Source organism: Girardinichthys multiradiatus, chromosome 14 (genome assembly GCF_021462225.1).
Source record: "Girardinichthys multiradiatus isolate DD_20200921_A chromosome 14, DD_fGirMul_XY1, whole genome shotgun sequence".
In the NCBI taxonomy this organism is placed as follows: domain Eukaryota; kingdom Metazoa; phylum Chordata; class Actinopteri; order Cyprinodontiformes; family Goodeidae; genus Girardinichthys; species Girardinichthys multiradiatus.
Window position 1 is genome coordinate 2,307,374 of NC_061807.1, and position 13,830 is coordinate 2,321,203.

Consider the following 13,830-nt stretch of genomic DNA (forward strand, 5'->3'; position numbering starts at 1 on the left):
GATATCTTTTACAGTTTTTCTACAATTTGGTTTCAAACTTTTTAAACATTTTTTCAGATTTTCAGTTTTATAATGTAATCCTATGACGGAATGTTCGTGTCGCTAGAGTGTATGCTCTAGGTTTTTGAATAACTTGAAAAAGAACGAACAAACTCTCTTCACTCGCTCAATTTTCAATCTACCTATACAAATTATACATCAAAACGTAGGAATCTCTTTCGCGATTAAGAAAATGTCACCCTCATTGATGTGGGACACATAGTTTTCCGGCAACACGCCCCGAAGCAACACAAAGTCAACACACCCTCTATAGGAAATCTATAGGGATTTCAGAAAAAATCAGAGCAAAAATCCTTAAAGTCACATGTTTTCGAATCGCCGCCTCTCGTAAACCGTTCGAGTTAGAGATATGAGCCTTGTGCAGATTTATCTTCAGACCTTGCTGGCACTCACAGTGAAGGAATTTTTTTGATAAGTTTTATCGTTTTGTCATAATAAAGGTTTGTTTAGGAGTACCAAATCTATCCTTCCCAAAATCGCTTAAAATTGAAAAATTTCAAAATTATCCATATTTCTACACTGTCATATCTCCTACATGGATTCATGTAGACACATGAAAATCTCCAGGATTGTTCACCGATCCCTGCTGATACCTACGGTCCAACAATTATTTGGATACCTTTTATCGTTTCCTCGTGACGTAATTTTGTTTGAGAGAGAAAAATGCACCTTCACCCAGTTTACAAATGGTCAAAATTATACACTTTTTCACAGGGTCACATCTCCCAGACAGATTTTTGTAGAAACTTGAGAAGCTCCATGATTGTTCAGCAAGGCCTGCTGATTCATACGGTGTATGAATCAAATCGATAGCCCTTATAGTTTCCGAGTTATTAGACGTTGTTTGAGATCATGTTCAGGCATTTTTCTGTTTTTCTCCATTTTCCCCTTTCTTTTCACCTAGTGTTTTGCCTTTAATATTATATTTTCAGCAAAAACGTGTTAATATTCTCGATCTCCTGTCCGTTCTGATAAAAACAGTCCAAGAATGACATCGATCGCCCCTACGGTTTCAGAGTTATGGCCAGTTGTTCGGGAGCATGCGCCTCCATGTTATAATGCCTAGACCAGGGGAGACAGAGAGTGAGGTGCTGCGTGAGTGAGAAACAGCAGGTGTCAAGTTACACTGACGCTCTTTGCTGATTGGCTGATTCATTCCTCACTGTTCTATTTATAGCTCTGTGTATCTCCTACTGTCTATATCTGTATATGATTCTGTCTTTGTTTCTGCCTCCATTCACTCCGTGTCTGATACTCGGACACACACACACACGCTCACACACACCCACACACACATTCATGGATTACCATCTTTGTGAGGACTTTTCATTGACTTCCATTCATTTTCATTCGTTTCTATGGCCTAAACCTGACCCGACCCCCTAACCCTTTGATCATCTTCATAGGAGGCAACTACTGGCGGCCATTTTGTGTTGAGTACTTAAACAGCATGTACTGCTGTTCTAACAGCTGGACAACAGTGATTACATTTAAAAGGCAATTTCATAGACTTTGGCATATAGGCTGTTAGCGCATCAGAACCTGGAACAAATCTCCATCAGAACCAGACCCAAACTCCATCAGAACCTTATCCAAAATCCATCAGAATCAGATGGAAACTCTATCAGAACCAGGAACAGATCTCCATCAGAACCGGACACAAACTCCATCAGAGCTAGTTAGGAACCCTCCATCAGAACCATACCCAAACTCCATCAGAACCAGGAGGAATTCTGTATCAGGACCAGTTAGTCACCCACTATCAGAACCAAGTCCAAACTCAATCAGAACCAGGAGGAACCTTTTATCAGAACCAGGTCCAAACTCCTTCAGAACCTGGCAAAAAGCTCCATCACTACAAGGAAAGAAAAACTCCATCAGAACCAGATCCAATCTCCATCAGAACCAGTTAGGAACCTTCCATCAGAACCGGACACAAACTCCATCAGAACCAGTTAGGAACCCTCCATCAGAACCAGACCCAAACTCCATCAGAATCAGGAGGAATTCTGTATCATGACCAGTTGGTCACCCACTATCAAAACCAAGTCCAAACTCAATCAGAACCAGGAGGAACCTTCTATCAGAACCAGGTCCAAACCCTTCAGAACCTGGCAAAAAGCTCCATCAGTACAAGGAAAGAAAAACTCCATCAGAACCAGATCCAATCTCCATCAGAACCAGTTAGGAACCCTCCATCAGAACCGGACACAAACTCCATCAGAACCAGTTAGGAACCCTCCATTAGAACCAGATCCAAACTCCATCAGAACCAGGAGGAATTCTGTATCAGGACCAGCTAGTCACCCACTATCAGAACCAGGTCCAAACTCAATCAGAGCCAGGAGGAACCTTCTATCAGAACCAGGTCCAAACCCCTTCAGAACCTGGCAAAAAGCTCCATCAGTACAAGGAAAGAAAAACTCCATCAGAACCAGATCCAATCTCCATCAGAACCAGTTAGGAACCCTCCATCAGAACCGGACACAAACTCCATCAGAACCAGTTAGGAACCCTCCATTAGAACCAGATCCAAACTCCATCAGAACCAGGAGGAATTCTGTATCAGGACCAGCTAGTCACCCACTATCAGAACCAGGTCCAAACTCAATCAGAGCCAGGAGGAACCTTCTATCAGAACCAGGTCCAAACCCCTTCAGAACCTGGCAAAAAGCTCCATCAGTACAAGGAAAGAAAAACTCCATCAGAACCAGATCCAATCTCCATCAGAACCAGTTAGGAACCCTCCATCAGAACCGGACACAAACTCCATCAGAACCAGTTAGGAACCCTCCATTAGAACCAGATCCAAACTCCATCAGAACCAGGAGGAATTCTGTATCAGGACCAGTTAGTCACCCACTATCAGAACCAGGTCCAAACTCAATCAGAACCAGGAGGAACCTTCTATCAGAACCAGGTCCCAACTCCACCAGAACCTGGCAAAAAACTCCATAAGAACCTTGAACAATTCTATACCTGAACCATGTACAAGCATCCATCAGAACCAGGAACAAATCTCCATCAAAACCAGACCCAAACTCCATCAGAACCAGGAGGAATTCTGTATCAGGACAAGTTATTCACCCACTATCAGAACCAGGTCCAAACTCCTTCAGAACCTGGCAAAAAGCTCCATCAGTACAAGGAAAGAAAAACTCCATCAGAACCAGATCCAATCTCCATCAGAACCAGTTAGGAACCCTCCATCAGAACCAGACCCAAACTCCATCAGAACCAGGAGGAATTCTGTATCAGGACCAGTTAGTCACCCACTATCAGAACCAGACCCAAACTCCATCAGAACCTTATCCAAAATCCATCAGAATCAGATGGAAACTCTATCAGAACAGGGTACAAATCTTCATCAGAACCATGTACAAACCTCCATCTGAAATAGGTCCAAATTCTATAAGAGCCAAGGAGAAACATTCATCAGAACCAGGTCCAAACTCCAGCAGAACCAGGAACAGATCTCCATCAGAACCGGACACAAACTCTATCAGAGCTAGTTAGGAACCCTCCATCAGAACCATACCCAAACTCCATCAGAACCAGGAGGAATTCTGTATCAGGACCAGTTAGTCACCCACTATCAGAACCAAGTCCAAACTCAATCAGAACCAGGAGGAACCTTTTATCAGAACCAGGTCCAAACTCCTTCAGAACCTGGCAAAAAGCTCCATCACTACAAGGAAAGAAAAACTCCATCAGAACCAGATCCAATCTCCATCAGAACCAGTTAGGAACCTTCCATCAGAACCGGACACAAACTCCATCAGAACCAGGAACAAATCTCCATCAAAACCAGACCCAAACTCCATCAGAACCAGGAGGAATTCTCCATCAGGACCAGTTAGGCACCCATTATCAGAACCAGGTCCAAACTCAATCAGAACCAGAAAGAATATGCTAACGTTAGGATTGTAGCTTCTTTTTCTCCTCTCTTAGCTAAAGAACACATTTGCATTTTTTAGGCAATTTCCTGTTTGTTTTTGTGTTTCTTGTTGTTTCTTGTTGTTAGTTCATTTGTTCTGATATTTCTCCTATTCTTTTATGTATTTTAGCTCTGACTTCAACTTCTTATGCTATATTTTTCCTTCAGTCTATGCTTTTTCAGCTCATCTATGGGCAGCTCTTTCCTGCTTTTTTAAAGTTTTTGTCAGTTCTTGCATTTCAACAACTATTTCAACAAGTACTTTTGAGATAACATCACTTTGTTACGCTGTTTTTCAGGTAATAGTCTTCCTGCTTAAACAGATCCGATGACAGTTTTTCTTTGCTGTTTCTATTTCTTCTAATTTATCAGATTTCAGCAGATTTTCTGCAGTCAATTTCAGCTTGTTTCTGCCAGCTTTCAGCTACAAAATTCAGCTTACAGCATTCACACTGCATTTTCGCAGGAAATGCAAATTTTTCTAGTTCTTATTCTGGTTGCTTCCGTACACTTTTTGAACCGCTTCTCCTTCTGCATACTTTGTGCTATTTTAACCATTCAAATTTCACAATATTCAGCCCTTTCAGGACATTCCGGCTATATCTTTTGGTATTTATATCTTTTATACTTTTTAAAATATTCAGCTTTTTATGAATTTTTTGCTCCCATAGGAATGAATGGAAAATGGCAAAAATTCTGCTAAAACTTCACTGTTTTTGCCATTTAACTACTTCCGCATACTTTCAGCTAGAAACACCATTCAACTTTTAAAATGCTTTCACAACCTTCTGCTATTACTGTTTAATTCAACTTTGTGATATCTTTTACAGTTTTTCTACAATTTGGTTTCAAACTTTTTAAACATTTTTTCAGATTTTCAGTTTTATAATGTAATCCTATGACGGAATGTTCGTGTCGCTAGAGTGTATGCTCTAGGTTTTTGAATAACTTGAAAAAGAACGAACAAACTCTCTTCACTCGCTCAATTTTCAATCTACCTATACAAATTATACATCAAAACGTAGGAATCTCTTTCGCGATTAAGAAAATGTCACCCTCATTGATGTGGGACACATAGTTTTCCGGCAACACGCCCCGAAGCAACACAAAGTCAACACACCCTCTATAGGAAATCTATAGGGATTTCAGAAAAAATCAGAGCAAAAATCCTTAAAGTCACATGTTTTCGAATCGCCGCCTCTCGTAAACCGTTCGAGTTAGAGATATGAGCCTTGTGCAGATTTATCTTCAGACCTTGCTGGCACTCACAGTGAAGGAATTTTTTTGATAAGTTTTATCGTTTTGTCATAATAAAGGTTTGTTTAGGAGTACCAAATCTATCCTTCCCAAAATCGCTTAAAATTGAAAAATTTCAAAATTATCCATATTTCTACACTGTCATATCTCCTACATGGATTCATGTAGACACATGAAAATCTCCAGGATTGTTCACCGATCCCTGCTGATACCTACGGTCCAACAATTATTTGGATACCTTTTATCGTTTCCTCGTGACGTAATTTTGTTTGAGAGAGAAAAATGCACCTTCACCCAGTTTACAAATGGTCAAAATTATACACTTTTTCACAGGGTCACATCTCCCAGACAGATTTTTGTAGAAACTTGAGAAGCTCCATGATTGTTCAGCAAGGCCTGCTGATTCATACGGTGTATGAATCAAATCGATAGCCCTTATAGTTTCCGAGTTATTAGACGTTGTTTGAGATCATGTTCAGGCATTTTTCTGTTTTTCTCCATTTTCCCCTTTCTTTTCACCTAGTGTTTTGCCTTTAATATTATATTTTCAGCAAAAACGTGTTAATATTCTCGATCTCCTGTCCGTTCTGATAAAAACAGTCCAAGAATGACATTGATCGCCCCTACGGTTTCAGAGTTATGGCCAGTTGTTCGGGAGCATGCGCCTCCATGTTATAATGCCTAGACCAGGGGAGACAGAGAGTGAGGTGCTGCGTGAGTGAGAAACAGCAGGTGTCAAGTTACACTGACGCTCTTTGCTGATTGGCTGATTCATTCCTCACTGTTCTATTTATAGCTCTGTGTATCTCCTACTGTCTATATCTGTATATGATTCTGTCTTTGTTTCTGCCTCCATTCACTCCGTGTCTGATACTCGGACACACACACACACACTCACACACACCCACACACACATTCATGGATTACCATCTTTGTGAGGACTTTTCATTGACTTCCATTCATTTTCATTCGTTTCTATGGCCTAAACCTGACCCGACCCCCTAACCCTTTGATCATCTTCATAGGAGGCAACTACTGGCGGCCATTTTGTGTTGAGTACTTAAACAGCATGTACTGCTGTTCTAACAGCTGGACAACAGTGATTACATTTAAAAGGCAATTTCATAGACTTTGGCATATAGGCTGTTAGCGCATCAGAACCTGGAACAAATCTCCATCAGAACCAGACCCAAACTCCATCAGAACCTTATCCAAAATCCATCAGAATCAGATGGAAACTCTATCAGAACCAGGAACAGATCTCCATCAGAACCGGACACAAACTCCATCAGAGCTAGTTAGGAACCCTCCATCAGAACCATACCCAAACTCCATCAGAACCAGGAGGAATTCTGTATCAGGACCAGTTAGTCACCCACTATCAGAACCAAGTCCAAACTCAATCAGAACCAGGAGGAACCTTTTATCAGAACCAGGTCCAAACTCCTTCAGAACCTGGCAAAAAGCTCCATCACTACAAGGAAAGAAAAACTCCATCAGAACCAGATCCAATCTCCATCAGAACCAGTTAGGAACCTTCCATCAGAACCGGACACAAACTCCATCAGAACCAGTTAGGAACCCTCCATCAGAACCAGACCCAAACTCCATCAGAATCAGGAGGAATTCTGTATCATGACCAGTTGGTCACCCACTATCAAAACCAAGTCCAAACTCAATCAGAACCAGGAGGAACCTTCTATCAGAACCAGGTCCAAACCCTTCAGAACCTGGCAAAAAGCTCCATCAGTACAAGGAAAGAAAAACTCCATCAGAACCAGATCCAATCTCCATCAGAACCAGTTAGGAACCCTCCATCAGAACCGGACACAAACTCCATCAGAACCAGTTAGGAACCCTCCATTAGAACCAGATCCAAACTCCATCAGAACCAGGAGGAATTCTGTATCAGGACCAGCTAGTCACCCACTATCAGAACCAGGTCCAAACTCAATCAGAGCCAGGAGGAACCTTCTATCAGAACCAGGTCCAAACCCCTTCAGAACCTGGCAAAAAGCTCCATCAGTACAAGGAAAGAAAAACTCCATCAGAACCAGATCCAATCTCCATCAGAACCAGTTAGGAACCCTCCATCAGAACCGGACACAAACTCCATCAGAACCAGTTAGGAACCCTCCATTAGAACCAGATCCAAACTCCATCAGAACCAGGAGGAATTCTGTATCAGGACCAGTTAGTCACCCACTATCAGAACCAGGTCCAAACTCAATCAGAACCAGGAGGAACCTTCTATCAGAACCAGGTCCCAACTCCACCAGAACCTGGCAAAAAACTCCATAAGAACCTTGAACAATTCTATACCTGAACCATGTACAAGCATCCATCAGAACCAGGAACAAATCTCCATCAAAACCAGACCCAAACTCCATCAGAACCAGGAGGAATTCTCCATCAGGACCAGTTAGGCACCCATTATCAGAACCAGGTCCAAACTCAATCAGAACCAGAAAGAATATGCTAACGTTAGGATTGTAGCTTCTTTTTCTCCTCTCTTAGCTAAAGAACACATTTGCATTTTTTAGGCAATTTCCTGTTTGTTTTTGTGTTTCTTGTTGTTTCTTGTTGTTAGTTCATTTGTTCTGATATTTCTCCTATTCTTTTATGTATTTTAGCTCTGACTTCAACTTCTTATGCTATATTTTTCCTTCAGTCTATGCTTTTTCAGCTCATCTATGGGCAGCTCTTTCCTGCTTTTTTAAAGTTTTTGTCAGTTCTTGCATTTCAACAACTATTTCAACAAGTAGTTTTGAGGTAACTTTAAATTGTTAAACTGTTTTATAGCTAATAGTCTTCCTGCTTAAACAGATCCGATGACAGTTTTTCTTTGCTGTTTCTATTTCTTCTAATTTATCAGATTTCAGCAGATTTTCTGCAGTCAATTTCAGCTTGTTTCTGCCAGCTTTCAGCTAAAAAATTCAGCTTACAGCATTCACACTGCATTTTCGCAGGAAATGCAAATTTTTCTAGTTCTTATTCTGGTTGCTTCCGTACACTTTTTGAACCGCTTCTCCTTCTGCATACTTTGTGCTATTTTAACCATTCAAATTTCACAATATTCAGCCCTTTCAGGACATTCCGGCTATATCTTTTGGTATTTATATCTTTTATACTTTTTAAAATATTCAGCTTTTTATGAATTTGTTGCTCCCATAGGAATGAATGGAAAATGGCAAAAATTCTGCTAAAACTTCACTGTTTTTGCCATTTAACTACTTCCGCATACTTTCAGCTAGAAACACCATTCAACTTTTAAAATGCTTTCACAACCTTCTGCTATTACTGTTTAATTCAACTTTGTGATATCTTTTACAGTTTTTCTACAATTTGGTTTCAAACTTTTTAAACATTTTTTCAGATTTTCAGTTTTATAATGTAATCCTATGACGGAATGTTCGTGTCGCTAGAGTGTATGCTCTAGGTTTTTGAATAACTTGAAAAAGAACGAACAAACTCTCTTCACTCGCTCAATTTTCAATCTACCTATACAAATTATACATCAAAACGTAGGAATCTCTTTCACGATTAAGAAAATGTCACCCTCATTGATGTGGGACACATAGTTTTCCGGCAACACGCCCCGAAGCAACAAAAAGTCAACACACCCTCTATAGGAAATCTATAGGGATTTCAGAAAAAATCAGAGCAAAAATCCTTAAAGTCACATGTTTTCGAATCGCCGCCTCTCGTAAACCGTTCGAGTTAGAGATATGAGCCATGTGCAGATTTATCTTCAGACCTTGCTGGCACTCACAGTGAAGGAATTTTTTTGATAAGTTTTATCGTTTTGTCATAATAAAGGTTTGTTTAGGAGTACCAAATCTATCCTTCCCAAAATCGCTTAAAATTGAAAAATTTCAAAATTATCCACTTTTCTACACTGTCATATCTCCTACACGGATTTATGTAGACACACGAAAATCTCCAGGATTGTTCACCGATCCCTGCTGATACCTACGGTCCAAAAATTATTTGGATACCATTTATCGTTTTCGCGTGAAGTAGGTTTGTTTGAGAGTGAAAAACTTCACCTTCACTCGGGTTAAAAATGGTCAAAATGATCCACTTTTTCAAAGGGTCACAACTCTCAGACAGATTTTTGTAGAAACTTAAGAAGCTCCATGATTGTTCAGCAAGGCCTGCTGATTCATACGGTGCATGAATCAAATCGATAGCCCTTATAGTTTCCGAGTTATTAGATGTTGTTCGAGAGCATGTTCAGGCATTTTTCTGTTTTTCTCAATTTTTCCCTTTTTTTCACCTGGTGTTGTGCCTTTAATATTATATTTTCAGCAAAAACGTGTTAATATTCTCGTTCCCCTGTCCGTTCTGAGAAAAACGGTCCAAGAATGATGTCGATAGCCCTTACGGTTTCCGAGTTACGGGCGGTAGTTCGGGAGCATGCGCCTCCATGTTATAATGCCTAGACCAGGGGAGACAGAGAGTGAGGTGCTGCGTGAGTGAGAAACAGCAGGTGTCAAGTTACACTGACGCTCTTTGCTGATTGGCTGATTCATTCCTCACTGTTCTATTTATAGCTCTGTGTATCTCCTACTGTCTATGTCTGTATATGATTCTGTCTTTGTTTCTGCCTCCATTCACTCCGTGTCTGATACTCGGACACACACACGCTCACACACACCCACACACACCCACACACACATTCATGGATTACCATCTTTGTGAGGACTTTTCATTGACTTCCATTCATTTTCATTCGTTTCTATGGCCTAAACCTGACCCGACCCCCTAACCCTTTGATCATCTTCATAGGAGGCAACTACTGGCGGCCATTTTGTGTTGAGTACTTAAACAGCATGTACTGCTGTTCTAACAGCTGGACAACAGTGATTAAATTTAAAAGGCAATTTCATAGACTTTGGCATATAGGCTGTTAGCGCATCAGAACCTGGAACAAATCTCCATCAGAACCAGACCCAAACCCCATCAGAACCTTATCCAAAATCCATCAGAATCAGATGGAAACTCTATCAGAACAGGGTACAAATCTTCATCAGAACCATGTACAAACCTCCATCTGAAATAGGTCCAAATTTTATAAGAGCCAAGGAGAAACATTCATCAGAACCAGGTCCAAACTCTGGCAGAACCAGGAACAGATCTCCATCAGAACCGGACACAAACTCCATCAGAGCTAGTTAGGAACCCTCCATCAGAACCATACCCAAACTCCATCAGAACCAGGAGGAATTCTGTATCAGGACCAGTTAGTCACCCACTATCAGAACCAAGTCCAAACTCAATCAGAACCAGGAGGAACCTTTTATAAGAACCAGGTCCAAACTCCTTCAGAACCTGGCAAAAAGCTCCATCACTACAAGGAAAGAAAAACTCCATCAGAACCAGATCCAATCTCCATCAGAACCAGTTAGGAACCTTCCATCAGAACCGGACACAAACTCCATCAGAACCAGTTAGGAACCCTCCATCAGAACCAGACCCAAACTCCATCAGAATCAGGAGGAATTCTGTATCATGACCAGTTGGTCACCCACTATCAAAACCAAGTCCAAACTCAATCAGAACAAGGAGGAACCTTCTATCAGAACCAGGTCCAAACCCTTCAGAACCTGGCAAAAAGCTCCATCAGTACAAGGAAAGAAAAACTCCATCAGAACCAGATCCAATCTCCATCAGAACCAGTTAGGAACCCTCCATCAGAACCGGACACAAACTCCATCAGAACCAGTTAGGAACCCTCCATTAGAACCAGATCCAAACTCCATCAGAACCAGGAGGAATTCTGTATCAGGACCAGTTAGTCACCCACTATCAGAACCAGGTCCAAACTCAATCAGAACCAGGAGGAACCTTCTATCAGAACCAGGTCCAAACCCTTCAGAACCTGGCAAAAAGCTCCATCAGTACAAGGAAAGAAAAACTCCATCAGAACCGGACACAAACTCCATCAGAACCAGTTAGGAACCCTCCATCAGAACCATACCCAAACTCCATCAGAACCAGGAGGAATTCTGTATCAGGACCAGTTAGTCACCCACTATCAGAACCAAGTCCAAACTCAATCAGAACCAGGAGGAACCTTTTATAAGAACCAGGTCCAAACTCCTTCAGAACCTGGCAAAAAGCTCCATCACTACAAGGAAAGAAAAACTCCATCAGAACCAGATCCAATCTCCATCAGAACCAGTTAGGAACCTTCCATCAGAACCGGACACAAACTCCATCAGAACCAGTTAGGAACCCTCCATCAGAACCAGACCCAAACTCCATCAGAATCAGGAGGAATTCTGTATCATGACCAGTTGGTCACCCACTATCAAAACCAAGTCCAAACTCAATCAGAACCAGGAGGAACCTTCTATCAGAACCAGGTCCAAACCCTTCAGAACCTGGCAAAAAGCTCCATCAGTACAAGGAAAGAAAAACTCCATCAGAACCAGATCCAATCTCCATCAGAACCAGTTAGGAACCCTCCATCAGAACCGGACACAAACTCCATCAGAACCAGTTAGGAACCCTCCATTAGAACCAGATCCAAACTCCATCAGAACCAGGAGGAATTCTGTATCCGGACCAGCTAGTCACCCACTATCAGAACCAGGTCCAAACTCAATCAGAACCAGGAGGAACCTTCTATCAGAACCAGGTCCAAACCCCTTCAGAACCTGGCAAAAAGCTCCATCAGTACAAGGAAAGAAAAACTCCATCAGAACCAGATCCAATCTCCATCAGAACCAGTTAGGAACCCTCCATCAGAACCGGACACAAACTCCATCAGAACCAGTTAGGAACCCTCCATTAGAACCAGATCCAAACTCCATTAGAACCAGGAGGAATTCTGTATCAGGACCAGTTAGTCACCCACTATCAGAACCAGGTCCAAACTCAATCAGAACCAGGAGGAACCTTCTATCAGAACCAGGTCCCAACTCCACCAGAACCTGGCAAAAAACTCCATAAGAACCTTGAACAATTCTATACCTGAACCATGTACAAGCATCCATCAGAACCAGGAACAAATCTCCATCAAAACCAGACCCAAACTCCATCAGAACCAGGAGGAATTCTGTATCAGGACAAGTTATTCACCCACTATCAGAACCAGGTCCAAACTCCTTCAGAACCTGGAATAAATCTCCAAGGGAACTGGACCCAAACTCCATCAGAACCAGTTAGGGACCCTCCATCAGAACCAAGTCCAAACTCAATCAGAACCAGGAGGAAACCCCTATCAGAACCAGATCCAAACTCCTTCAGAACCTGGAATAAATCTCCAAGGGAACTGGACCCAAACTCCATCAGAACCAGTTAGGGACCCTCCATCAGAACCAAGTCCAAACTCAATCAGAACCAGGAGGAAACCCCTATCAGAACCAGGTCCAAACTCCTTCAGAACCTGGAATAAATCTCCACAAGAACTGGACCCAAACTCCATCAGAACCAGTTAGGGACCCTCCATCAGAACCAAGTCCAAACTCAATCAGAACCAGGAGGAAACTACTATCAGAACCAGAAACAAATCTCCATCAGGACCGGACACAAACTCCATCAGAACCAGTTAGGAACCCTCCATCAGAACCAGACCCAAACTCCATCAGAACCAGGAGGAATTCTGTATCAGGACCAGTTAGTCACCCACTATCAGAACCAGGTCCAAACTCAGTCAGAACCAGAAAGATACCTCTATCAGAACCAGTTCCAAGAAGAATCAGAACCTGTAATAAATTTCCACAAGAACTGGACCCAAACTCCATCAGAACCAGGAGGAAACTTCTATCAGAACCAGGAAAAAATTTCCATCGGAACCTTGTACAATTCTTCATCAGATCCAGGTACAAACGTCTATCAGAACCAGGAAGAAACAGCCATCAGAACCAGGTCCCAACTCCACCAGAACCTGGCAAAAAACTCCATAAGAACCTTGAACAATTCTATACCTGAACCATGTACAAGCATCCATCAGAACAAGACCCAAACTCCATCAGAACCAGGAACAAATCTCCATCAAAACCAGACCCAAACTCCATCAGAACCAGGAGGAATTCTCCATCAGGACCAGTTAGGCACCCATTATCAGAACCAGGTCCAAACTCAATCAGAACCAGAAAGAATATGCTAACGTTAGGATTGTAGCTTCTCTTTCTCCTCTCTTAGCTAAAGAACACTTTTGCGTTTTTTAGGCAATTTCCTGTTTGTTTTTGTGTTTCTTCAGCGTATTTGTTGTTATTTCCTTTTTTCTGAAATTTCTCCTATTTTCTTATGTGTTTTAGCACTGACTTGAACTTCTTAGTCTATATTTTTGCTTCAGTCTATGCTTTTTCAGCTCATCTATGGCAGCTCTTTCCTGCTTTTTTAAAGTTTTTGTCAGTTCTTGCATTTCAACAACTCTTTCAACAAGTAGTTTTGAGGTAACTTTAAATTGTTAAGCTGTTTTATAGGTAATAGTCTTCCTGCTTAAACAGATCAGATGAGTTTTTCTTTGCTGTTTCTGCTATTTCTACTAATTTATCAGATTTCAGCAGATTTTCTGCAGTCAATTTCAGCTTTTTTCTGCCAGCTTTCAGCTAAAAAATTCA

General features: G+C 41.5%; 1 long non-coding RNA gene across 1 annotated transcript; it reads left to right on the forward strand.

The window, feature by feature from the left end:
• Positions 1 to 7,605: 7,605 nt before the first annotated feature.
• Positions 7,606 to 13,480, forward strand: LOC124881186. Its single transcript, XR_007041562.1, has 3 exons — positions 7,606 to 7,826; positions 9,275 to 9,277; positions 13,467 to 13,480. It is a non-coding gene; the product is annotated as an uncharacterized LOC124881186 (long non-coding RNA).
• Positions 13,481 to 13,830: the final 350 nt, after the last annotated feature.